The sequence below is a fragment of the Zalophus californianus genome, chromosome 12 (assembly GCF_009762305.2).
Source record: "Zalophus californianus isolate mZalCal1 chromosome 12, mZalCal1.pri.v2, whole genome shotgun sequence".
NCBI lineage: Eukaryota > Metazoa > Chordata > Mammalia > Carnivora > Otariidae > Zalophus > Zalophus californianus.
The window spans coordinates 10,894,166-10,919,834 of NC_045606.1; positions in this window are offsets into that span (position 1 = coordinate 10,894,166).

Here is a 25,669-nt window from a genome sequence, read left to right on the forward strand (position 1 = left end):
TTATAAAAAGAAAAATGAATAAGTATATTGTGATCTGTCCATATAACGGAGTACTACTCGGCAATCGGAATAAATGAATTATTGTTGCGTACACACAGAGAATAATACATGAATCTCATAAACATCATGTTAAGTGATATATGCCAGAAAATAAAGATCATATTCCAATTTTACGAAATTCTGAGACAGGCAGGATGAACCATATGATAAAACGTAAGAGCACCAGAATTGGGATAAATTTCATCATGTACCTTCGGAAACCATGCACTTGGAAGGTTAGGACACAGCATCACTTCTATGGTAATCTCTCATTATACATATGTGAGAGTTATTATTGTAAGAAATTGGCTCCCATGACTATGGGGACTAAGAAGTCCCACAATATCTGCAAGGTGGACACTGGGGAAAGCTGGTGGTGCAGTTTGAAGGCCTGAGAACTGGAGAGCCAAAATGGTATAAATTCCAGTCCAAGTCTGAAGGCCCAGAAAAAACCAGGAATGTCAAGGGCAAAGGATCAACGTTCTTGCTCAGTCAGGTAAAGAGAGAGAATAGGAGTCCTCCCTTCCTCCATGTTTTTGTTCTACCCAGGCCCTTTATGGATTGAATGACGCCCACCCACACTGAGGACAGCAACAAGCTTTACTCAGTCTACCAATTGAAATGCTAATCTTCTCTGGAAACACCTTCACAGACACATCCCAAAATAATGTTTAAGCAGGTATCTGGGCACCCCATGACCCAATCAAGTTGACACATAAAATTAACTATCACAAATGCATAACCTAAACCTAATCATGAGGACTCATCAGATAATCCACACTGAGGGACAGTCTACAAATAACTGCCCTATCAAGGTTATAAGGGACAGACTGAGAAACCATCCCAATTTAAAGAAGACTAGAGAGACACAAAAACCAAATGCAAATGTTTGATCAATCTTTGATCCTGGAATGTATCCAGAACTGGTAGGTAGGAATATGCACACATGCACGTGGGCACACATGCATGCGGGCACACACACAGATACACACTCTAAAAATATGAGCCATTGGAAATATATGGATTAAGTTCCCATATTAGATAATAGTATAATACTGATAATTGCTTGATTTTTTTTTTTTTTTTTTTTTTTTTTTTTTTAAGATTTTATTTATTTATTCGACAGAGAGAGAAAGAGAGAGAGCACAAGCAGGGGGAGTGGCAGGCAGAGGCAGAGGGAGAAGCAGGCTCCCCGCAGAGCAGGGGGAGCCTGATGTGGGACTCGATCCCAGGACCCTGGGATCATGACCTGAGCCGAAGGCAGTCGCTTAACCAACTGAGCCACCCAGGCGCCCAATTGCTTGATTTTAATAGTTATACTATGTTTATGCAAGCAAATGTCCTTGTTCTTAGGAAATACACATGGCAGATTTAGGAGTAGAGGAGGCATAATATCCATAATTTACTTTTTCAGAAAAAAATAATCATATGTGTACATACAGAGAGAAAATGATAAAGCATATGTGATTAAGTATTAACAATTGAGAAATCTATGAAGAGTCAACAGGGATTCCTTTTTTAATTCTGGCAACTATTCTGTAAGTGTGAAATTATTTGAAAGTTAAGTCACAAAAAGAATTACTAAAAATCCCAATGAAGGTATAAAACTTAAGAGAGCGACATTAAAATACATACTTATTGGTTCTTCAATCCTAAGTCTACCAGAAATTTGGCAGAAGAAACTTTATTTTTGTTCCCCAATTCAGAACACAAAATCATGACTGCCTTAAAACTACTTTTTGGGTTTCCCACCCTTTCCCCATTCCCTGTCTTTCGGTACTCGGAAGATCCTACAGCTCCATGTCAACAGTAAACTGGAAAGACATAAGGAGAGAGGCAAAGTCTATATATGTTTCCCCAGGAAGGGGAAACTTTTATATTCATAAAACTAAGTATCTTTTTCATATTGCAGTTAGATGTGAGTCAGGATGCTCTACTTGTAGACTGTTTCAAGTGGTAATTCAGGGATCCATGCTCCTTCCATCATGTGGCCTCACCATTTCATTGTCTTAGCTCCCAGACATGTGTGTGCATGTGAGAGAGATCCTAGACACAAGCATGGGGTCACCAGAGTGTTGCATATCATTCTGTATGCCCAGAACTCAATAGCCTCATCACTGTAATTACCAGGGCAGCTGAGAAACATGGGGGGCATAAGTGAGCACTAACAGTTCTTCTACACCAGCTCAGAGCTGGCAGGGTCTACTGAACAATAGGAATGAACCAGGTAATGTGTCCACTCAGCATTCACCCAGCACCAAAATGAGCAAAAACAGAGCCAAAGGACAACCCACCTGCTCTGCCTATTTTTGGGTGACTGGTCTTGTCCAGTCTGTTTAAGTGTAAGCATCAGAACATGCAGTGATAGGACCCTTGAACTAGTTCTGTTGAACCACAGAAAAGAAATGTTATTCTGGGAACTCAGAAGGACAGACTTCTAAAACTAATTTATTACTGAAACCAGAGGAAAATTTTAGAAGGCTATTTGGCATTACCACAGGAGGAGCCTAAAGAATAAAGATATTGCTGAGATGCAAACAAAAAGAAGGAAACTGTATAAGATAAGAATAATGAGCAACTAAAAGTGAAATTACAGAAATATAATTTTTATTGGAGTCAGTGAGGATCAGAAACAATAGTGTAAAAATCATATCAGTGATGCCAAAGCCAAGGACAAAGATCTCCCAGGATTTGAAGGAAAGGGATGAAAGAAAATAAAATGAATATAATAGAGTCAGAGAATAGGAATCAGAGACACAATCTAAGAAATATAGGTATTTCCAAGGAAGGCTCCAGAGCAATTGCAACAGAGACAGTTTAAGATAGTACAGTTGAGTAAAACTTTCATGAGCTGGAGCGGGGAAAAAAAAACCATGGATACAATTTTTAAAACAAAAGCATAGGTGTGATAAATGTAAATATTAACCACAGCTAGGTAAATCCCAGAATTATTTTTTTGTTACAAAGATAAAGAGAAACCCTAGAACAAGTAAAACGTAAAAGAAGAAAAAAAAAAACCAGACCTCATAGGTCCTTTTTCAACAAAAATCAGAAGACAATGGGATAATTCTATAAAATTTTGAGAAAAAAGGAAAGGTAGCCTAAGAATTTAAACAGAGTTTTTGTGATTGGCCCTTGAAGAAAAATACTAAACCCATAAATATCACCATGAAAAACATTTTTCTTTTTTATGAGAAATGGATGGAATTAATAGATGTGACTATTGTTTTAAACCAATCATACCAATATCTGTGTGTTTTTCTCCAGAATATTAGCTACAGGTTGCAGCAAAGTGGAAAAGAATGAAGGACAACACATATGCTTTCAACTTTCCTGTTAAAAACTCATCTTTGTTTTTCAATTTGCTAGCCTGCTTCATTTTAGAGAATAAAGGGAATCTTGCCCTTCAATGCCCAAATGATGTGAAAGCATAGTAATTGCATGTCTCTATTGAACTTTCCCGAAGTACTGTTTCAAACAGGGTGGTCAGGAAAAGCTTCATTTATAAGGTGAAATTTAAGCAAAGACTTGAAATGAGGGAGCCAGACTTACAGATTGCTGGTGAAAGTGTTCCAGGCAGAATAAAGGTCAAGTGCAAATGCCCTGAGGTAGGTGGGCATGAGCACAGCAAAGAGACAGACTTGGCCAAGGAAGGAGAGGGGCAGGAGATGAGGTCATGGAGGCCAGGGAGCTTACAGTTCATGTGGGGCCTTGTAGATAATCATAAGGACTTTGGTCTTTACTCTGAGTGAGATAGTTACCGGAAAGTTTTGGGCAAAATAAATTATCTCCTTTATTTTTTAAGGAAGTTGCTCTAGACATTGTGTGGAAAATAACCTTGAGATGGGGTATGGGCAGGGGAGGGCAGGGTTAAGAGTGGGTGTAGGAAACTCAGTAATGAGGCTACTACAACACTCAAGGTGGTACATGATCATGGCATGGGCCCAGATGAACATCTTGAAAATGCAGAGAAGTGCTCAATTCTGCATATATTGGGGAGGTCAAATGAATAGCACTTGCTGGTGGAGTGAATGTGGAGAATTAGAGAAAGGGAAGTAAAAGGAAAGCTCACTATCTCAATTCAACAACTCTCCCAAGTTCAACAATACAATGATCCTACCACCTTTTAAAACTCATGTGGGGAAAAATGAAGGGGGGGAAATTGGAGTGGGAGACAAACCATGAGAGGCTATGGACGCTGAGAAAAAAACTGAGGGTCCTAGAGGGGAGGGGGGTGGAGGATGGGTTAGCCTGGTGATGGGTATCAAACTGTGTGTTATACGCAAACAATGAATCATGGAACACTACATCAAGAACTAATGATGTAATGCATGGTGATTAACCTAACATAATAAAATAAAAAAGACATTTTTAATAAAACATATTAACAAGGAAAAAAAGAACATATTTGAGGTCATTGAAATAAATGTTTAGCAAGTCTCCAAATGAACATCACTTAAAATAAAACTATTTTTGGAATGCAAAAAAAAGAAAAAACTTGCGCCTCCCTTAAAGCATTTTCCTTCTTGCATGACAGGCACTCCATTCCCATCATGACAAACTCTCCTTTGCATATACCTCATCACCCTTGTCTCACTTCCTCTCTATTGTTCTCACCTGCTGTTCACCTGCCTTGTTAATTCACCTCTGCCTAGTGTACACCTGCACCAGGAGCTGCACACAGAGAAACAGGCATGGCAATACTTACTGATCTCACTGTAAATTCACTGTTAACAACTACAAGGCAGATATTAGAATCTCACAATTCCCTCATCCGGTCATTATTCTACCTTTTTTTTTCTAGATTTCACAACTTCCTTCTCAAAATTCTAATTCCTCTCCATGCACCCATATTAGTATTGATATTCCCTGCTTTATTTCCTTTTACTGCAAATAAATAGCCCAAGTCCCAATCCAAAGCCAGCCCTTAACATTGGGCACTGACTCTCATCCTCTCGTGTCTATTCCAAGATGTTTCATTTTCTCCCATATCGTCAAATTTCCTTTTCTATTAGATTAATCCCATCATAATACAGATAAATATTTCCTCTTCTGCTAACATTCCATTTCTCTGTTCCCCTTTGCAGCAAATCTCTTTAAAAATTGTCTTTCTTTTTTGCCTCTATTTCTTTTTGTTCCATTCCTCTTGAACTGATTCCAGGCAAGCTTTTTCCATACATTACTTCACCAAGACAGTTCTTCTCAAGATCCTCCTTGACCCCCACATGGTCAGATACAGTGGTCACACATCAGTACAATTCCTAATCCTACTTGACCTAGGGGTGGCCTTTAACAGTCTGGAACACTCTTTCCTTCTTGAGATAGCTTTCCAATACATACCTTTAGGGGCTACATTCCCTTTCAAGTCTCCTCACACTTCACTGACAGCACATTCTCCATCTTCTTTTCTTAATCCTCACCCGTCTGGCCTTTTAAATATTGGCCTTCCCAGGACTCAGTCACTTCCTTGGTGACCTGATCTAGTTTCACAGCAATAAATACCACCTGTACCCTGGTCCCTCCGAATTTATGTCTTCTCAGAACTTCATATTTGTATATCTAACTGTATAATTATATATCTATGTTTGGTTTGAATGACTATAATTGGATTCTCAAATTAACCCCAGTCAAATTGTTGATACCCACTGTGCCACCAAACCTGATTCTTCTACATTCTTGTCCATTTCAATAAATGAAAATAGTATTCTTCCCACTGTTATGACAACAAATTTGGAGTCCACCTTAATTTTTCCTCTATACCTCACAACCTCAGACTTCTGAGAAACTCCTCTCAGGTCTATCATTAAATAATATGCAAAGTCTGCAGATTTCACCAGCTCCCCAACCAGCACTGCAATTCTAGTCACCTAAACTCTTGAAACAGCCTCTGAACTGGTTACTCCCATTCTGTTCTCAGCCTCCTTCAGACTATGCTTCGCATAGCAGCTAGAATGATCTTTTTAAAATGTAAGTTTTCTTCAATTCAGAACCTTCCCAAAACTTCCCATTTGGAATAAATTCTAAGTCCTTACAGAGACCTAAATGGCCCTTCTAGTTCTTCTTTGGCTTCCTTTCTTCCATCTTCTCTCTAAAAATAGCCAAACACACAATTCCTTCACTTCCCCATTGTATTAGTTAGAGTTCTCCAGAAAATCAGAACCAATTTTATGTATGTATGTGTGTATCTTATTATAAGGGAAGACTTACGTGATTATGGAGGCTGGTAAGGTCAAAATCTGCAGACCCTATGTCCCTATATGAGTCTAAAGGCCAGCACACTACTTAGTGTAGAACTAGGAAGAGCTGGTGTTGCAGTTCAAAGGCTTCCAGACAGGAAGAGCTAACGTTTCAGTTCATACGCTGTCAGGAGAATTCTCCCTACTCTTGAGATGGTCAGCCTTTGTTCTTTTCAGGCCTTCAACCGATTGGCTAAGGCCCACTAGTGTTAGGAAGAGCAATCTGCTTTACGTGGTCTACCAAATTAAAGGTTAATCAGTCCAAAACACTCACAGAAATACCCAAAATAAAGTATGGCCAAATTTGTGTGCACTTCTTGACTCAGTCAGGTTGACACCATAAAATTAACCATTATATCCACAAGGACTTTAGCATTTACTGTTTCCTCTTCTTAGGATACTCCTTCCCTATGTATTCACATGACTTCCTCGCTCAATTTCTTCAGGTCTCTTCTCAAAGGTTATATTATCAGAGTAGTATACTCTGACCCCTCACCCACTTTATACTAGCACTCCCTGCTCCTTCTTGCCCATAATTATTTTTTCTCTCTTAACATGTACCACCATCTATTATAGTATGTTTATTTGTTTATTGACTCTTCTCTCTTTCAGTTTCCACATGCGTGTAAGCTCCGTGAGGGCAAGAGTTTTGTCTATTTTATTCACTGCTGAATCCCCACAGCCTGCCATATAGTAGTCCATCAGTGAATATGTGTTGAATAAACTAATTCTTGATTGTAACCATGAAATAACATCACCTATACAGAAAAAAAAGAAAGATAACTGAATGAAATTTACATATGCCAAAATGATAAAGTAATAGTCCCTGAGTTTTAGTATTTTGAGGAATTTCTCTCTTTTTTATTTATTTCCTTTAAACAAAAACATTTTATTAAAAGTCCTAACCACCAAGAAGGGCAAAGTTGGAGTTTCTACCCAACTTCAGACTTATTATAAAGCTGTAGTAATCAAGACAGTGTGGCATTGGTGAAGGAATACAAAAATAGATCAATGGAACAGAATAGAGAGCCCAGAAATAAATCCCCATAAATATAGTCAACTGATCTTTAACAAAGAAGCAAGGGTAATACAACAGAGAAAATATAGTCTCTTCAGTAAATTGTGCTGGAACAACTGGACATCCACATACAAAATAATGAATCTAGACACAGATCTTATATCCTTCACAAAAACCACAGACCTAAATGTAAAATGCAAAACTACAAAACTCCTATAATATAGGAGAAAACCTAGAAGACCTTGGGTATAGTGACGTCCTTTTAGATACAACATAAAAGAGATGATCCTTGAAAGAAATAATTGGTAAACTAGAATTCGTTAAAATTAAAAATTTCTGTTCTGCAAAGGACAAAATCGAAAGAAGTAGAAGACAAGCCATAGACTAGAACAAAATATTTGCAAAACACGTATCTCATGAAGGATTGTTTCCAAAATATACAAGAAACTCTTAACATTGAACAATAAGGAAAAAAAAAAACTAATTTAAAAATGAGCTAAAGACCTTAACAGACACCACACCAGACACCACACCAAAGGTGATGTACAGATGGCAAATAAGCATACAAAAACATGTTGCACATCATATGTCATCAGGGAAATGCAAATTAAAATAACTGTAAGATACCACTTTATACTTATTAGAATGGCCAAGATCTGGAACATTGACAAACTCAAATGCTGGTGAAGATGTGGAGCAACAAGAACACTCATACACTGCTTGTCAGAATACAAAATGGCACATCTACTTCTGAAGATGGTTTGGTGGTTTCTTGCAAAGCTAAACATATCCTTATCATATGATCCAGCAATCACACTACTTGATATTTACCCAAAGGAGTTAAAAATTTATGTTCACACAAAAATCCAAGCAAAGATGTTTATAACAGTTTTATTCATAATTGATCAAACTTGGAAGTAAGCAAGATACGCTTCAGTGACTGGATAAACTGTGGTAGACTTGGACAACAGAATATTATCCAGCACTAAAAAAGAAATGAGCTATCAAGGCATGAAAGAAATGGAGGAACCTTAAGTGCATATTACTAAGTGAAAGAATCCTATCTGAAAGGTTACAGTCTGTCTACGTGATTCCAATTATATGACATTCTGGAAAAGACAAAACTGTGGAGACAGTAAAATGATCAGTTGTGGTCAGGGGCTGGGAGTCAGGGTAGAGATGAGTAGGTGGAGTACAGAGGATTTTTAGGGCATGAAAATACTGTGAATAATAGTATAATAATGAATATAAATCGTTACACATTTTCCAAACCCATAAAATATGCAACATCAAGAGTGAACCCTAAGGTAAACTATAGCCTTTGGGAAATTAAAATGTGTCAATGTCGGTAGAAATGAACCATACGTGTGGGGGTAAGGGGTATATAGAAATCTCTGTATCTACCTCTCAATTTTTCTGCAAAGTTAAAACTACTCTAAAAAAAATTAAGTGTGGAAAAAAAAGTCCTATCAATCTACACACTATTATTTTACTGATTCTGCTGGTGTCTGAACTGCAGAGAAAAGGAACTGAAAATCAGAATTCAAATCTTTATTTTGTTCTTCAAATTTTTATGTTGATTTTTACTTGGTTCAAAATTTTGCCTTGATTCCTTTGCTTTAAAAATAATGTGCTAGTTGTTCATTTAAGTGGAGGAGACATATGCAGATTCCTTCATATATTGGTATAGAAATCTGTTGTTTCTGCCAAATATCTCAGTTAAGGTAAGAGTATTAATTTATTCCTTGCACATGCCTCAAAACATTTTAATAAATGTTTGGTGAGCACTTATATACCAGGAACTCTAACGGAAAGTTGTTACCTTCTTTGTTGTTAATAAGCCTAGGGTTGGCAGACTATGTTTCCAGGTCAAATCTAACCTACTGCCCATTTTTATAAAACAGTATATTGGAATACAGCCATATTTTTTCACTTCTGTATTGTCTAGAGCTGCTTTTGCTTTACAATAGTAGAGGTGAAGAGTTGCAATAGAGACTCTATGGCCCACAGACAAATAATTTACTGTCTTGTCCTTTATAGAAAAGGTTTTCTGACCCCTGCCCTGAGGAGTATGCCATGATATAAAGGCATTGGCTACAGGACAGAAATATATGAATGGGTTTAGGAAGAACGGGAGGAAGGATACCATGGGTGGCCGATGAGGCAAGGTGGGTGAAGGAGGTAAGACTGTCATCGGGGAAAAACTGGTTAGATGTGTGGGAAGCCAGAATGATTGGCAGTGAAGGGTCCATCTCGAAGGGAGATGATGTCTGGGGACAGGCTACTGCAGTGTTGCAAATAAGCTGTGCCTGTTGGAGTGGTGGAAACAGAGACAGTCTGCTCATAAATCATGTGGGAATCCTGGACAGAAAGAGAACTGCAAAGGAACAAGAATGATGTTGGCTGGAGAAAAATGTTTGGTAGAAGATGAAAATAAAAATGCCTCGTTTTTCTTACGCTTGAGAAGAAAAACAGGTTGTTGGGAGCACTGTGATTGGAGAGACCTGACGGAAACCACAGCCTCCTGCCTTTCTGCCAGAGCCTGCTGCTGTTCGCTCCACCGAAATCTCAAAGCACACATACATGTTCATACTGGTCATAAGCAGAGCTGACGCTTCTGATTATCTACTGAAGAAATACTGATGTTTGAGCAAAGGAAGGTGGTATTAAAGCATATCGGTGTCAGTTGTAGATGGGTAGTATTCAACAGGTTTTGATATGAGAAGCAATATACATCTTTCGGACAGTGGTTCCAGGGACAAGGCAGAAAGAGGAAACGTCACTAAAGCAGGAGGTAACCCACCCACAACCCATTCTACACAACTGCACAACCACCCAAGTTCCAACGGCCTGAGGGCCTTCTTGGCAGCTGGATCCCACTCAGTCCAAAGGCACAGAAAGCTGGAAGCTCCAGAAAATACCACCCACCCCCAGCAGCCCCTCTACAAATAGCTAAAGGAAGTGGGCAAAATAAATCCCCAATTCCAATTGTCTGCCAGAGTTCCCTTGTGGGGCTGAGCTCCCCGTCAACCACAGTGACACTGGCTTGAGTACATACCCTATCCTGTCTTATTTTCCTATTCCCCTACTGGTCCTGGCACGACCTCAAATGATGGTCTCCAAGTCTCCTTTAGGAGAACCCAACTTAAGGCAGTTATGTGCATTAAGGCAAGAGGTGGCCCGAGATAGGTCACCTCATGAGGATACGTCTGAATTGTACTCAAGGAAGAATATTGAGCTTGTACTAAGAAAAACAGGTCCAAGTTTCTGGTTTCAGGAGCAAGATGAAGGCCTAAATGCGAAAACAAAACTTAAGAGTTTTAAGTCTTAAGAGCATCTAAAGTACTAATATGGGTCAGAAAAAGCTGGACATACATTACATTTAAACTCAGTTCAAGCAACTCATACGGAACCTAAGTTGTATATACCATGTTAAGAACTCAGTGCTTCAGAGTTGAGTAAACAAAGGTTCCTGCCCTCGCATGACATGATGACACATGAGGCTTCAGGTTTGTCAAAGCCCTTTCATAGTTATGGCCATGTCTCATCCTTGATGCATCCCTGTGGGGAGCCAGCATGTATATACACTGGCCTCCTGAAAAGAGAAAAGCTTAGAGGTCAAGAGTGGTTGATAGTCATAAAGATTGTAAATGGGAGAGGTGGAGCAAGAATCCAGGACTTCGGAGAACTGGTTGAGCTCTTTATTATTTTCTTTTAGGTTTTTTTTTTTCTTCCTACCACTCTCCTCCTTTGCAATTATAATGTTAATTGGAGGATCAGAATTGAAGAGGCCACAGAATTGCTACAATTGTGTGTAGCAATTTAATATCATTCCATCCACCATATATTTGTAGTGCATTTAATAGGAAAAAGGAATCGTTTCTAGTGTAGGTGAGATAAAGGGCACACGTTTACCAGATTATAAGGAAACAAGGTAGCGGTATTTGTTGCATTTTTTAGACAGAGCCATGACAAATATTGATGTGATAAATTGTGTGATTCAGACAGGGCCAGTGTTAATGCTAAGGTATAGACCCATCTCCAGGGAAAGCTCACTAAAAGGTCAGCATTTGAGCAGACATTGGTGGATGGATGGAACATGGCTGCTGGAGAAGAGGAATCACTCTCCAGAAGGATGTCAAGGGGGAAAGCATCAACATGGAGATGAACAGGATTTGGATGGAAGACAGTGAGCAGTGGGAGAAGAGCATTTTTACAGCTGTTTGATGGGTTTTCAAGGTTTTCTCTTTAACTGTGACAAAAAAATATAATGATGGCTATGCTGCTGCTGCTGATGATGATGATACACTACAATGTGTGCAACTTCGTTTGATCTTTATACCATATTTGATTCCCAACCCTCCCAGAATCTCATGTCTTCTCATCCATCCCCTACCCTTGTGCCTTAACTCAACCCTCATACTTGTCTCCTCCTTACGCCTCCTCCCAGCATACCCCATTCTTCCTCCCACCTCTGAACCCCAGCCTGTACATGAGATGCACCCCCTTTTGTACCCTCCAAGAAGGAGTGGGTAAACTAGTTTCTAATCCATTGGTAATTAGTCACTAATTAGTTTAATTAATCAATTAATTAACAACAATAAGTAAGCTAATTATTTTAAGTAATAATTAATAATTTTTTAAACAACTAATTTGTCTAACTTAGTTGGTTGTTAATTGATTGGTTGGTGATTTTTTAAAAGCTGAAATTTTAATTGTTGGGTTTTGGCTATATTAAAAAGTTCTTGTATCAAATAGCTACATGAAAATGCTATGTGTTTCTTTATATGATCCTGGTGACATAGCAGGTAAATTACAACACAGTATTTACATATCTTTGCTCAAATCAAACTCAGTTGGAATAAATTTTGCTGTGATCAGTCAATATGGGTTTATGTGGCCATGGATCTCATACTTCTATCCAACTACGTTCATCTTAATAGGCATATAATATTTTGACAGGCTTTTAATTTTGTGTTTCCCAGAGGCCCTTAGATATCACTATAGAGGGAACCAACAGTAAAATCCACAGTGGGGATGGGGATAGATGGATGAGTACGGGGACCCTGGCAGGAAAAGGAGAGCAAAAGGTTGCCCAGCAGTAGGCATAGGTCTTGAGGATCCTTGCCCTCTTAGAAGCCAGTTGCCGTTTAAAAAACTGCAATTACCCTCCTGGAGAAAACAGCTATGTGCAGAAAGACTCTGGAGAATGAGAGATTACAGAAGAAGAGAAGACCAATGAGACATAGCCCTCCTAGAAACCCAGAGGAGGCATCAAACATGAAAGGGAAGCCATCTTGGATCTTCCATAATCATGGGTGATCCCAGTCAGTACTACAGGGAGCGGAGATAATCCAACCTTGCCAAAGCGTGTATTGACTGCAAATCATGAACAAGTAAATGGTTGTTGTTCTAAGTCATTAGGTTTTGGGGTAGTATCTTACACAGAGATAGATAATAAAAGCAGTACTTGGTACCTAAACGAGTGTACTGCTGTTAAGTAATTAAAAAATAAAAAAATACATGCCCTAAGACTGTAGCATCAATGGTGGGAATGAGCTGATGGTGGGATGACAAGGAAACTCTTGGTGGAGGCTGGAACAGCAATGAGGAAATTACTAATGGAAGCTGAGTACAAGACAATACCTGTTATGTAGAGGTGAAATTTTGGCAATACCACTGCCTGTGGTAATGAGAAAAGTAGAAAATGTACCTAATGACTTTATAGATTTGCATAAGTTTACTAGGCAGAATGTTTAAAGTGCTCTTTGATTTCATTCAGCATCATGTCAGAAGGCATTGCAATGGAGATGATCTAAAGAAAGAAGTATTAGCTATGCAAGCAAAATGTAGAGGAAGTATAGAAGGCCCTGGACAGCTTTCCAGACAGCAAAACGTTTTCAAAATGAGAAAATACCTCATGGCAAAGATCAAATCCAGGTTATATTGAATAAAATATGATCTCAAGGTAAAAAGCAAAGGATGTGGCTGAAAGATGCTTGTAAGATTTCGGAAAGATTTATGACAGTCTCCTATCCCCTCTCAGCAAGACCAAATGACTTCTAAATTCTTAAGGATATTGCCATATATTAGTTTGACACACCCAAAATAGGCAAAGATTTGTTTGGCAGGAATTACAAATGAGACTTTCAGTGCATAGAATAAACCTCAAAAATATTCATAGAAAACCCAGTAAGTTTTTAAGAGAATGATTTTTGACAAAGCATCACCAGCTTGAACTAAAATGGACAAAAAAATTCAAAATAAAAAAGGTCTATGGGCTCTCAGTTTTCTGTGTACGAGAAGCGGGTTGAGTGAGCTATTTTTAACTGCAAATAAAACCATTTGTTACAGGAAGTGAAGGACTTCTCAGAGGATATAACCAAAAAAAGTATAAGGCAAAATCAAGATCTGCAGAAAGCAATGGATGAGAAAGCAAAAGGAGACCCCATCAGGGAACATTCTTTGTCCAGTGGACCTGGCTGGATCATGAGCAAATGAATGTATTATTGTTCTTTTAAGTCCCTATATTTTAAAATGGCTTGTTATACCCATGTAGCAGATAACTGAAACAGTCTTAGCTTGTGCATTACAACAAACTTAGGAAAGATTAATTTGGTCCCTCATTCTCATTAAAGATCTATGAGAACAATAATTTTTTAAAATGGGGACACAATTACAAAAACAGTTTCTGAAGAGAGATCACAACAGACAGACTACAGTCGGTTAAAAGCCTCTCCATCCAAGTGAGCCATGGTCCTCGAAGGATGCAACATGCCCAGAGACAGTTAGACAAAGTGTCTCAAAATGGTACAATGTCAAGCTAATTATTTTAAACACATTTTCCTTATCAGCTGATGAAGGCTGAAGTCACACTAAATTCAAGAATATATCCAAAAGGAGTTAAAAACTTTTATGTTCCCCATTATCTTTTGTACCTTCACAGACAAACATTTTCTCCCAGTGTTTTAACTGAAAGGCAATAAAACCCAACACTCATTCAAACAAATCATGGTATTCATCCCACATAGCGTAATATAATAATATTGGTAACAATTTTTGGAAGAGGAGTGGGAGATACAGGCTTCCAGTTGGGGAATGAATAAGTCACAGGAATAAAAGACACAGTATAAGAAATACAGTCAGTGATATTATAATAGGATTGCATGGTGACAGATGGTAGCTACACTTGTGGTGAGCACAGCATAACATATAAACTTGCCAAATCACTATGCTGTATTCCCAAAACTAATGTGACATTGTGTGTCAACTATACTGAAATAAGAAATTAAAATAAGTAAATAAATAAATAGTATATTTTAAACTTAAAATCATATTTGTGGAGGTGAAATTTCAGGATAGATTCTTGGATGTGGGATCATTAAGCCAAAGAGTAAATGCATACATAATCTTGTTAATTATTGCTGTATTCCACCAATAACCTGTATGCCATTCTAATCTCCCATGAACAATGTATCAGTCTCCCTACTACCCTCTCATCAGAGTGTATTATAAAGCTATGAAGTTTTGCCTGGCCAATGTGTGATAAATGGATTCTCGGTATAGTTTCAATTTACATTTCTCTCGATATAGGTAAGCTGAAAACATCTCTTCATATGTTTAATGGCCATTTGTACATCATTTTCTATGAACTGCCTTTTTATGTCTTTTGACCATTTTTCTATTTGATGCTAGTCCTTTCTCCCTTAAATGATAAGAATTACTTGTGTATCAGAGAAATTAGCTTCATATGTGTGATATAGATTGTACATATCTTTCTCCAAATTTATCTCTCTCATTGGTCTTTGTTCATTTATTCTGGCATGCTAAAGTTTTTAATTTTATTTCTACATAGGTGAATGTATCTTTCATTTATTGTTAATGTATTTTTAGTCATTATTAAAAGACTGTCCACACGTCATACAATATTATTTATTGTGGTGTTATTTGTAATCACAAAATATTGCAAACATCCTAACTATCTATCCTTATGAGACTGGCAGAATAGATGTTGTCTCTAAACAAAGGAATGCTATATATCCATAAGGAAAAGTGAGGAAAATCTCTATGCACCGTTATAATAATGAGAAAGATTTTTTCAAGGGGAAAAAAACTCAGTATGTAAGAGAATATATACAATATACTATCTTTTATGAAAGAAGAGTAAAAGTATATACATTATATATTTAAAAAATTCTTTTTCTAAATTATGAAACCGTAGATATCTAATACCTAAATGTTTAGAAGCAGCTTCTGAAAATGTACTGTGTATTTCTTAAGTTGACACAATTAGACCACATATAAGTCATAGTATTTCAAAAGAGGGTCTGGGGACTCTTGGCAGTCCAGAGGTATATTCTTGTAGGTCGACAAGTTTTCTACAGACAAAATTTTTTTAATTTTGTATTTTTTCCATTTTAATGATGATCTATAAAAACAATGTAATCAAATTCTGGATCAGCTGGATAGAATACTCTGGAATTTGCCCTGTCATGCAATTTTATTAAGTGTATGATTTTTTTCAGTTTTATTAAAAAGTAACTAACATATACCACTGTGTAAGTTAAGGCATACAGCATGATGGTTTAATTTACATATATTATGAAATGATTACCACAATAGGTTCAACTAATAGCCATCTTCTCATATAGATACAATTAAAGAAAGTTTGGAAGAATAAAGAAAAAAAGACACATAAAATGATATACACAGTATCCTGTCTTTTATGAAACAAAGAAGGTTAAAGATTATATGCATTATGTATTTTACCACATTTTACATAAATGTAAATGTGTAAATATAAATTTCAGGCATACAAACACACATTTTTGCCAAAGAAACATGAAAAGGATAAAGCAGAAACTAATGCAAATGTTTACCAATAGGAAGTGGATGGAAACCAGGTAAAAGAGAAGGAATGAGTATGAGACTTCTCTAGTATACCTTTTGATATAATTTTGAATTTGAACCACTTAAAATTTTACATATTCAAAAATATAATTAAACTATTAAAAGAGTAAATGCTACAGAATAAAATCAATTCAACTCAGTATCAAATGGAAAACCAGGGGTGCCTGGGTGGCTCAGTCAGTTAAGTGTCTGCCTTAGGCTCAGGTCATGATCCCGGGGTCCTGGGATGCAGCCCCACATCGGGCTCCCTGTTCTGCAGGGAGCCTCTTTCTCCTTCTCCCTCTGCCTGCCACTCCCCCACTGCTTGTGCTCTCTCTCTCTCTCTCTCAAATAAATAAATAAAATCTAAAAAAATGGGAAACCAAACCCCACAGAATAAAGAATTAATTCATATAATTTCTACATACATGGTGGTCTCATTCTACACCTTTAGTTGGATATATTTTAGGTACAAAAAAGAAATCTAGAAGTTTGCTTGTGGGGTTGTTGGAAGGAAGGAAGGAAGGAAGGAGAAAAGAGAAAGAAAAGAAAGAAAGAAAGAAAGAAAGAAAGAAAGAAAGAAAGAAAGAAAGAAAGAAAGAAAGAAAGAAAGAAAGAAAGAAAGAAAGAAAAAGAAAGAAAGAAAGAAAGAAAGAAAGAAAGAAAGAAAGAAAGAAAGAAAGAAAGAAGAAAGAAAGAAAGAGAAAGGAAGGAAGAAAGAAAGAGAAAGAAAAAGAAAGAAAGAAAAAAAGAAAGAAAGAAAGAAAGAAAGAAAGAAAGAAAGAAAGAAAGAAAGGAAGGAAGAAAGAAAGAGAAAGAGAAAGAAAGAAAGAAAGAAAAAGAAAGAAAGAAAGAAAGAAAGAAAGAAAGAAAGAAAGAAAGAAAGAAAGAAAGAAAGAAAGAAAGGCTATAAAGATATATTTTGGAAACAATTAGGGAATTTGAATACGGACTCTGTTAAATAATATATGTTAAAGTTAAACTTACTGGGTGTGAACCTTTAGCTAGGCGAAGAAAAAAAGAAAGACTCAAATGAATAAAATCAGAAATTAAAGAGGAGACATTGCAACTGATACTACATAGCAACATAAGAGACTACACACAAAGTGGACAACCTAGAAGAAATGGATAAATTTCTAGAAACATATAACCTACCAAGACTGAATCATGAGGAAATAGAAAATATGAACAGACTGGAGAAGCTAAGATGATGGAGAAGTAGGAGGACCCTAGGCTTGTCTCCTCCCTTGAACATAGCTAGATAATTATCAAATCATTCTGAATACCCAAGAAATTGATCTGAGGACTGGCAGAACAAACTGCACAACTAGAGGGAGAGAAGAGTTCCAGTAGCATTTTTCATAGAAATAGAAAAAATAATTCTAAAATTTGCATGGAACCACAAAGACCCTGAATAGCCAAAGCAATCCTAAGAAAGAACAAAGCTGGAGGCGTCACACTTCCTGATGTCAAACAATACTACAAAACTATAATAATTACAACAATATGGTACCAACATAAAAATAGAGCACATAGATCAATGGAACAGAATAGAAAGCCCAGAAATAAACCCCCACAAATATGGTCAATCAGTATTTGACAAGGAAACCAAGAATACTGAAAGAAAAAAGGATAGTCTCTTCAACAAATGGTGCTGGGATATTGGATAACTGAATGCAGAGAAATAAAACTGGACTCCTATCTTACACCACACACAAAAAGGACTCAAAAGAGTCAAAAAATGAAACATAAACCCTGATGCTGTAAAACTCCTAAAAAATACCATACAGCTCCTTGTCATTAGTCTTGGCAATGATTTTTTATTTTTTGTATGTGACACCAAAAGCATAGGTGAAGAAATTTTAAAAAAAATAAATAAATAAGTGGGACTACATCAAAATAAAAAGATTTTGCCCAGCAAAAGAAACAATGAACACAATGAAAAGGCAGCCTACCAAATGGGAGAAAATATTTGTAAACTACCTATCATATCAGGAGTTAATATCCAAAATATATAAAGAACTCATACAACTCACAACAACAACAACAAAACAATCCTATTAAGAAATGGGCAGAGGACCTGAATAGACATTTTTCCAAAGAAAATATCCAAATGACCAATAGGCATATAAAAGATACTCAACATCACTAATCATCAGGGTAAGTCAAACTGAAACCAGAGAGAGCTATCACCTCACACCTGTTAGAATGGGCTATCATCAAGAAGGCAAAAGATAACAAATGCTGGCAAGGATGTGGAGAAAAGGGAGCCCTTGTGTACTGTTGATGGGAATGTAAATTGGCTCAGCCACTGTGGAAAACACTATGGATGTTTCTAAAAAAAAACTAAAAATAAAATTACCATATGATCCAGCAATTCCACTTCCGAGTATACATCCAAAAGAAATGAAAAGCAGATATGGAAGAGATACCTGCATTCTCATGTCTGTCGCAGCTTATTCACAATAGCCAGTGTATGAAAACAGCCTAAGTGTCCATCAGTGGATGAATGGATAAAAAAGATGTAGGGTGTGTGTGTGTGTGTGTGTGTGTGTGTGTGTGTGTGTGTGTGTGTGTGTGTGTGTGTGTGTGTGTGTGTAAGAAAAAAGTATCATTCATCCATGAGAAAGAATACCCTGCCAGTGCATCAACATGGATGAACTTTGAGGGCATATGCTAAGTGAAGTAAATCAGACACAGACAGAAAAATACTGTATGATATCACTTGTATGTGGAATCTAAAAAAGCCCAACTCATAAAAACAGAGTAGAATGGTGGTTACCAGGGCTGGAGGGGGAGGAAATTGGGAAGTGTTGCTTAAGGATACAAGCTAGCAACTAGTAGATAAATAATTTCTGGAAATCTAATGCACAGCATAATGATTATAGTCCTCAATACTGTATTATAAACTTCAAAGTGGTTAAGAGACTAGATCTTAATTGTTCCCATCACAAAAAAATAATAATTATGTGATGTGATAGAAGCGCTAGTGATAGAGGTTTTAGCCAATGCTTCAGTGGTAATCATATGCAATATAGAAATGTATCAACTCAACATGTTATACAATTAAAATTTACACAATGTCATGTGTCAATTATATCTCAATAAAAAAAAATTTTACCAGGTATGAGAATAATACTGTTGTTATGTAGGAGAATGTTCCTTTCAAAACAACAACCACAAATAATTAAAACATGAGTTACTTTTTGCATATGCAACTTAATGCTACTTGTGCTTGAAAAAGTATCTTAAAATTATAGATTTACTCATCTCAGTCTTCATTTTAACAGACATTTCCTTGGATAAATTTGTACTTCAAAAAAGAAAGCTAAGTTAACCACAAAATCCTCTTAAAAAGGCTTGTGATTTGCTAACGTGTGCTTTCCACACCAGGAAATCAGTTTATGAGTTTTCAGACCAAGATAAAATTTGAAGTTTCTTTAAAAATTTTTAAGTAGATTTTCTCTAATTTTCTGCACAGGATAATCCTCGTCACATTGAAAATAAAAATTATTTTCCTTTAGAGAACTGTCTTTGTTTCAATAGCATTTTTCCTAATTCTTAAATCTCTGCAGCTCATTCTTAGCTTCTATTGAAAACATTCTATCCTGGCCATTCCCTCATCTCTGTCTATATCCTCACCTCCCACAATTTCTTGGTTTTCCCCAAGGTTCTCTCTGACCCACTCTCCCATCACATCATTTATTTGCTCGATGCTCACAAGGAAACGTGGACCAATCTTTCTTTCTAAAACTGCCCCCACATACACACACTCTATTATAAAAATCCTAATAATTTCTAATGATCAGAATTTCTAAGAATCACCTTTCTCCATGAAGATTTCTCAGTTTTCAATTCTTTTATCTTCTCCCGTCCATTTGCAGTTTGGAGAAGAGGATTGCACATTTATTCAGTAATTTATATTAAAATAGGATTACTTTAAATTCTTTCAATTAGAATTTCTTCCCGTGTTCTCAGATACAGATAGTCTCAGTTATAGTCCTAACAATACATTTTTTTGTTGTTGTTGTTGTTTAGGCTTTGAGTACTTCAGAACAAGAAGGCATAGGTGGGAAGTCACTTAACCGGAATCATTGAAGCTTAAGACTGAGGAAGCAGCCTGCCTGAATAGAATGTTGGATACTGTCAAATGTGTTTTACAACTATACTGTATTTTGAGTTTATTGTTCCCTTGCTTTTCTAAAGTCAATATACTGAGGCATAATACATAACCAATAAAATTCACTCATTTTAAGTGTACAGTTTGATAAATTTTGACAGATGTGTAGTGTCATGTAACCAGCACCAAAATCAAAATATAGAACATTTCCATCACCTCAGAAAAGATCCCTCACAAGTCACGACCCTTTGTAGACATTCCCTTTTCTCCACTCCCTGCCCCTGATCAGTTTCTGTCCCAATAGTTTCATATTTTGCAGAATGTCATAATAATGGACTCAGAGAGTCTGAACACTTTGTGTCTGGATTCCCTCACTTAGCATATTTGAGATTCATCTCTGTTTTTACATGTATCACTAGTTTTTTTCTATTTTACTGAATAGTATTCCATTATATGGATGAACCACAATTTAATTCACCATTTAATGGACTGTGGGTTCTTTCTAGATTTTTATTATGAAAAAGCTGCTGTAAACATTCACATACAGGTCTTTGTGTGGACATATATTTTAATTTCTCTTGGATAAATGCCTAGGAACAAAATGGTTGTTATGTGGTAAGCGACTATTTAATTTTTATAAGAAAACAACAAACTGTTTTTGCAAAGTGGTTGCAACATTTTGCACTCCCACCAGCAATGCATAGATTTTCCGTTGTACCATAAACTTAGTAAAACTCAGTATATCAATGATATTAAATTTTTCTGTTCTTGTAGGTGTGCAGTGGTATATCACTATAGTTTTATTTTGTATTTTTCTAATGACTAAGAGTTTTGATTAACATCTCATGTGTTTATTTGCCATCCACATATCTATTTTGGTTAAATGACTATTTCTATCTTCTGCCCATGTAAAAAGATCTGATCATTTGTCTTCTTACTGCACTGTAAGAGTTCTTTATGTATTTTTAATACAACTCCTTCAACAAATATGTGTTTGTGGCTTATCTTTTATACATTTACAAAATAGCCTGCTAAGAAGTTTTACTGGGATTATGTTGAATCTACAAATTATTTGGAGGGAGAATTGCCATCTAAATCATAGGCTTTCAAACTATAACATATTATACAACTCCAGTTATTTACATCTCCTTTAATTTTCTTCTGCAGTGTTTTTGTAGCTTTAAGTGTAGAAATGTTGCAAGTCTTTTGTTAAATTAATTCCTAAGTATTTCATGTTTTGGACACTATTTTAAATGGATTTGTCTTCTAGAATTTAATTTTTTATTTGTTTGCTGCTGCTACAGGGAAATACAATAGAATTTTAGTACATAAACCTTGCTAAATTCAGTTATTATTAACATGAGCTGGTTTTTTGTAGATATCAGGATTTTCTATGTAAATGATCATATCATATGCAAGTAAGAATAATTTGCTTCTTCCTTTCAAATATATATGGCTTTTTTGTTTTTCTACTTGCCTTCTTGCTTTGGGTAGAACCTCAAGAAAAACATTGGATAGGAATGATGAGAGCAGATATCTTTGTCTTGTTGCCTCAGAAGGACAGCGTATATTCCTTTGCCATAAAATATAAAATAAGCAAGAAATATCGTATAGAAGTTCTTCGTCAGGTTGAATAAATTTCTTTGTTTCTAGTTATAATCTATAGTTTTCAGAAGTGGATGTTGAATGATTTTGTAATAATTCAAAGGAGATATATATCTCCTATATATGTTTTGTATATATGTGTATATATATATATATATAGCTAATGTGGTGAATTATAATAATTTGTTTTTGAATGTTTCTGAATGTTGAACCAATCTTAACATTTTTTGGCTAATCCCCACTTGGGGGATTATGCATTCATTTTTTTCTTCTTCTTCTTCTGTTTTTTGTTTTGTTTTGTTTTGTTTTGTTTTGTGAAAGAGGGGTAGGGAGGGGCAGAAGGAGAGGGAGAGAGAGAATCTTAAGCAGCTCCCCATCCAGTACAGAACCCAATGCCAGAAAGGGTCAGATGCTTAAATGACTGGGCCACCCAGGCACCCCTCATTATGCTTCCATTATACTTTCTATACAGTTCTGAATTCAATTTGCTTGTGTTTAGCTAAGAATTTTTGCATCTATGTTCATGAGAGGTATTGGTGTGTAGCTTTATTTTCTTGAGATATATTTATCTAGTTTTGGTACTGTATATGTGACTTCATAAAATAATGGGAAAAAGTTTCATCTTCTTCAATTATCTGAAAAAAGTTGTATAGATTGATACTATTTCTTCTGTAAATGTTCTGTAAAAATGACCATGGTAACTATCTTAGCCTGAGGTTTTAATTTTGTGTATCTATCTACCTACCTATTTATCTGTGTACCTTCCTACCCAGCTATCTATCTGGTAGGAAGACTTTCAACTATACATTTAATTTCTTAATATCAGATTATTCAGTTACCTATTTCTCCTTGAGCAGGCTTTGGTATGCTGTGTCTCTCAAGGAACTTATCATATTTATTGGCAAAATGTTGTTGAAAATATTCCACTAATATCTATTCATCATCTGTAATATCTGAAGTGATGCTCCCTCTTTTATTTCTGACATTAGTAATTTGTGTCTTCTCTCTTTTTTGGTAGGTCTGGCTACAAGTTTAACAATTTTCTTGGTACTTAAAAGAAAAGCTTTTGCTTTTGTTAATTTTCTTTTTTGGAATTCTGTTTTCAATTTCACTTATGTCTACACTTATTTTTATTGTTGTATTCTTACTGCTTGCTTTGTATTTAATTTGTTTTTTTTTCTTTTTTAGAGTATTAAAGCAGACACAAATCATAGATTTGAATCCTTGCTTTTTTTAAAAAAGCAGATAAGGTTATAAATGTCCCTTGAACCACAACTTCCATTGAGTCCTATGTATTTGGTATGTTGTATTTCATTTTCATTCAACTAACAGAATTTTCTTATTCCCATTGTGATTCATGTTTTACTTATGGGTTATTATGGTAACAAAATAATGGCCCTTGAAAGATCTTATTCATTGGAACCTGGGGAATATATTACCCTCCATTACAAAAGGGGCTTTGTAGATGTAATTAAGTATCTTGAGATAGACAAACAATCCTGGATTATCCAGATGTGCCCAACATAATCATTAAGGTCCCTAAAAGGGAAAGAGGGAAGCAAGGGAGTCAGAGAAAATGTGGCAACACAAGCAGAGGCTAGAGAGATGCAGCCAGTAGCCAAGGGGGGGGCGGGGATGGGAGAGACAGGTAATGGACTCCCCCTTAGGGCCTCCAGAAGACATGCAGCCCTGCTGACTACTTGATATTAACCCAGTGAAATCCATTTTGGACTTCTGACCTCTAGAACTATCAGATAATAAATTTGTGTTGTTTTAAGCCACTGCCTTTGTGGTAATTTGTTATAGCAACAGTAGAAAGCTAGGACTGTTATATGGAATTATTTTGGACTAAATATGTAGACTAGCAGGATGACTACTTTCAAAGAAATCTCTGTCTCACACAGACACACATGCATGATGGATTTTCATTACACTCATGTAACCCCCCTGCAGATAAAGATACAAAACATACCCTTTTAATATATGAATTTGGGGGGATACAAACATTCAAACCATAGCAAATTTGAAATCCTACCCCCCAAGGTGATAGTATTGGGTGGGGCTTTGGGAGGTGATTAGGTCATGAGGACTGTGTTCTAATGAATGGGATTAGTGCTATTATAAAAGAAACCCCACAGAGCTCTCTTGGTCCTTATCAAGAAGCTGGGACCCTGAATTGGGCTCTCACAAGTCCACCCTGACATCCTCAACTTAGGCTTCCAGCCTCAGAACTGTGAGCTGTTTTCTAAACCACCATGGCTGGTATTTTATTATAGCAGCCCAACTGGATTGAGGCAAATATATTACAAATTTGTTATTAAATGTACAGAAAAAACTTTAGTTTAGAACTGCACCAACAACATAGACTATGTATACCTTTTTGTTTTCCTTGCTCTTTTTTTGAAATGCATTATTTGTATGGAGAACTATTACCTTTAGAATGAGAAGTTCAGCATCAATTCTCTTAGGTTTTGTGGTTAAAGCAAAAGAAACCATGTTCACATACATTAAAAAGGTGGTAGGAAATGGAAGGAGGCTTACTGTAGTTCACTTACCTTTGAAACTCTTCAAAATTACATGCAAAAAATCATTAAGTGGTCTTTTATGAGTTATTTTCCTGAGCTGACAACTTCATTAATTCCTCCAGTGTTTTGTTTTCTGTTTTTTGTTTGTTAGCTAACAACAAAGAATAAGGAGCTTCTACTTGCAAAACTATTTGTATGTCAGTCATTAGTCAAAACCAAACCACACCAAACATACACTTTTAAATAGCAGAGTAGAGAATAGCATACATTTTATTTATGTATTTATATGCATAAAATAAATTTATAGATAGAAATGTTTGGGATAATAATCACCAAATTATTATTAATATTCAGCTCTATAATGCAAAATTAGATGATTTCACTTTCACCTTTTCACCTTCATATATTGAATAATTTCAATGAGCCCAAATGTGATATGTAAATATTTATCAGGTTGGGCACTAAAGATGTGAGTACTTAACCATATGTAGGTAATATAACATCAATTTATTATATTTATCTTTAAAAAACTTTTAGCCAGGAACTTGGGGGAAAGACAGAAGAATAAGTAGGCAGAGCAGAGGGGAGATTTAGGACAATGAAACTATTCTGTTTGATGCTGTAATGGTAGAGACATGTCATTATACCTTTGTAAAAACCTACAGAATGTGCAATACAAAGAGTGAGCTCTAATGTAAATCATGAACTCCAGTTAATAATAATTTGTCAATATTAACTCATCAGTTATAATAACTGTACCACATTAATGCAAGACGTTAATAATAGGGGAGACTTGGAAGGGGTTGGAGGGCTATCTGAGAATTCTACTCTCTGCTTGGCTTTTCTGTAAACCTAAAACTTTTCTTTAAAAAGGTTATCAATTTTTTAAAAAGTATTTATTTAATTTGTACAAAAGATCTCAATAAATCAGAAAATATTTCACCAACCTAACATAAGTTCATACTATTATTAATTATTTATGCTCAGGAGATGTTTAGAGTTGGAGGATTTCAAAACAGCCATATTTAGCTGTTTTGGCATTTGGACTTTCTCCCTATCTTAAAAAAATTTTATTTGATGATTATCTTAATAGCTATAGCTTAATATCTTTTGTTTTCTGGGGAAATATTTTGTCCATTTTCTTCTTACCTTAAAAGGTCTAATAATGTATGGAGAGTTCTAGCCCACCATATGGGGAAACTATTACTAACGGCTGGAAAGATGTAGATTCATTATA